This window comes from Myodes glareolus, chromosome 7 (assembly GCF_982192425.1).
Source record: "Myodes glareolus chromosome 7, mMyoGla1.1, whole genome shotgun sequence".
In the NCBI taxonomy this organism is placed as follows: Eukaryota; Metazoa; Chordata; class Mammalia; order Rodentia; family Cricetidae; genus Myodes; species Myodes glareolus.
The window spans coordinates 34,583,588-34,587,268 of NC_142032.1; positions in this window are offsets into that span (position 1 = coordinate 34,583,588).

The window sequence follows — 3,681 nt, forward strand, 5'->3', positions numbered from 1 at the left end:
CTGGGGAAGGTCAGCAGAGCTACTGCTCAGCCCTGACACGGAACTGGGGTACTAACTTTATTTCTCATATTCCCCTGCTCTATTGTGTTTTCCTCTCTTTCCACCCAAAGACAGAGAAGATGCATAATGGTGAAAAACAGTCCACCACTTGGAAGAAGTTGATTTGCCCATGGCTTCCCTTCCTACATATTGGCCATGCAGAAAAGGTATGGGGAAGAGAGGCACCAGCAGAGGGGATGACCCCAACCCCTAGAATGACAGTGTCCCTGAGTGGAGAGGAGGGTGCTTCCTCATAGCTTTGGCTCCTACTGGCTGATGCTATTATATGGCAACAACACCACTGAGGCAGAAATACGGAAGGATGGAAGAAATCAGGAGGAAAGGGCAAGAAAGAAGAGGGAGAGGATGGGAGAGAAAGACAGGACTTCTACACTCACACAATAGCCATCCTTTTCTCCCTGCTCCAGCCGGAACTAGGTGGATCCCAGGAGAGTTTCTGGTCTGTGCCTGGTGCCCATTTCTGGAGCACTGAGACAATTCCGGAGTTTATGGGAAGAGGAGAAAAGGGACTCGGTACACTTGCGATTCTGTTGTATCCTGAATTCTGAATGCCCCCGTTTGCCTGCTACTATATACTTTTTGGAATTCCAAATTAGATATTCCATGTATCACATCAGGTTTGACAGACGGGTTCAGTGAGAACATGAAGGATGAGGACTCCTGGCTTAACTCACGTTGGACACTTTCAAAAAACTGTTTCTAGATAACCTGGTTAGTGAAGATATTGGAGGGGAGACAAAGGGAATGCCAGTAACAGCTCCATTGGACCAAACCGATCTCCTCTGACACAGGCCTTGAGGCACCTAGGGAGCTTGCTTTGTAAGTCATGACTGTCTAATAGCTGCAAAGCAAACATTGCCACCAAAGAAGAAAATCTGAAAATGGGAGAAGGTGGGAGGGTGGAAGGGAAAAACATGTTTCTTTTATCATCTCAACAGATATTTAAGACTGTAGGTGAGCTCTTGCATTTGACTTATGACAGGCTTTGTTTTCATCAGTTTAAACAAAAAAATCATCTCCGAGCTGTTGATTTCTTCTTCATGATCTGGGGTTGTTTCTCGGACGTGATGGGAAAGTTCTCTCGCTGTGTGGGGACTGAGCTGGCGGAGTTAACTCATTCCTTGGTATCTCTCAGCCATGCCGGCGTTATTATTCACTCTTCATTCTGATGACAGCTTCTGAAGATGACTTCCCCAACCCCTCATCTCACTAAGCATTGCCTTGTGAATGTTCAGGAATTCTGTGACTTAGCCATTGTCTTCCTTCATCTTCTCACCAACAACAATGAAGATATTGGACCACAAAATGCACACCCTCCCCTTCCTGCTTACCCTGAAATCAGTTTATCTGCCAGTGAAATAGAATAAGCATCCATCTGTTGGGGTTTATGAAGGTGATAATTAATCACACGGATGATAATTAATTACATCCCTTTCCCCCTTTGAATTCCAATCCAATTTGGAAGTAGACAAAAATGTCAACTAGAAAACACAGTATCTGTTGTGTTGTGTTGCTATTTGGAGAATGGTGCTCAGACCCACAGCCAAATAAAACTTCCTAGTCTTTCCTCACCCCCAACTAAACTTTACCACCCATGTGCATCCCAAACAATGGCCTCCAGGATGATACTAAGGAAATATTCCTTCTAATGGAGATCAAGAGTGCACATTTAAATCAGAGAGGGCAAAATAACCCACCCATGGGCTGCTTTCAGTCCCATTTCCCAGTGTTCCTAGTCACTCCTACAATGGGGGGCAGGGGAGGTAAATATCCCCTCTTACACTCCCCTCTGAAAATGAAAGTGTCAGGCTGTCCCCAGTCCCCTTTCACAGATGAAACAGAGTACTCACTTTGACTCCAAATCCATCACAATTTAAAACTGGTTTTAGGCCTGTCTGCTTGTGTTAACTGAAGACCATTCTATAATAATGACTGTGAGTTTGTAGAGTATGGCACCTTTTTGCTAAACCCACCATAATCTTCACCTTTAGGTCACCAACACTGATCCCTAAAAGGGCATAGGTTTAGAATGACCAATGGTTTTTATTGATACGGAAGTTTAGTGCAGGCAAGCCCCAAGCTCAGGGCTTTCCACACACCATTTCCTTTAACCTTCTTGACAGTTTTTTTATGAAATAAATGCTAATATTATTGCCCTTTCAGAGATGAGAGAATTACGGCCTCGAAAGGCTAATAGTCTCCTGATTTCATGCAAATAGCAACGCAAAGGCCAAATTAAGACCTAGTTAGTCTGTCTGCAGAGTACACGCACAATCCCAAAAGCCATTGCCGTGGAAGGTTGACTGGAAATACTACCGGAGATGGTATCCCCAGGAAGGAATAGTAACCAGATGAAAGCCCTCTGGTCACTCAGCTAGCCCCAAAACACACTAGGTAGCACACCGCACAGTGGTTATGGCCACCAGTTCCAGAGCCTGAGAGCTACTGAATCCAGCTTGACCCCTTGTCATTCACCCACCCTGGACTGTATCCTGTTGCTCCTATGGGGTGTTGGGCAAATTGTCTGCTGCCTCTGGCTTTGGTCACGTTATCTGTGAGAGAAGAACGGTGGTAAGAACCATACTTTCCACCTAGAGTCCTTGCCAGGTCGAGATAATTCCATGAATTTGGGGGTGCTTAGAGGATGGCCCCTAAAGTGAACTCAACACACGTTAGCACACACTGTTGCCATTATTCCCTTGGGGAACGATGTTGTCCTTTCTATCTCTGCTATAATTTCAAATCTTTCTAATCTTAATTTTTTTTCTTCTCCATTCTGCCTCCTTCATGGAGTTTTAATGAAAACCTTTCCTTGGCCAGAGCATTGCTGGCTGAGAGCTCCATTTGGAAGCCATCCAGGAAACTGACCCTGCTGGGGCCTACCCCATCTCCCTTCCTTGGAGCTCCTGTTAATTACCATCTGGCTATTTTTAGTTTCTTCAAGTGTGTGCTGGGTGCGAGCAGGAAAAGTCCGTCCTGCTGTGGGAGTGGGGTTGCGCGCGCGGTGGGGGCTTTCATTTGAAAATGTTTTGACACTTCGTTCGTCAGGGCACCGGTTGCTGGAAACCCGTGAGAGTAAGCAGGAGCTGAGAGTTTAGTTTTTGCGATCAGCATTCTCACAGAGGAGAGAATCCCCTGTTGCCGCACAGCTTAGCGAATCCAAATGTGAGGTTGGCACAGGCGGAAGGAATTTGGGGATTTGAAGGCTTAACGGGAAGCATAAATAACAAACATGCAAAGCAACTTATTTAGGTTGTCAGCTGATACGCCGAGCGGCAGAGGCTGCTCTTTGGCTCTTCTCATGGAAATTTTATTTGGTGTAGGATTAGCGGCAGTTTGGTTAAAAATCCTTACTTAGGTCGATTCCCAGTCCTATTCTGAACCGCTCCTCATTTTAAAACACCACACACCACGCGCTAACTTGCTAGGCCAATGAGGCTGACCTTAATCATTTCCAGGAATGGAAGAAGCAGCCTAGGTCTGCCCCATGGTTCTGTCTGTCAGTTCTTGTTTCTGTCTGGTATTTCTAACCCTCCCCCTCTCCCCCTGACATTGCCGCTAACGCGATGACAGAGGACGCCTTGTTCAGAGCCATGTCAGGGAAAGGCTCGCAGGTCCTGC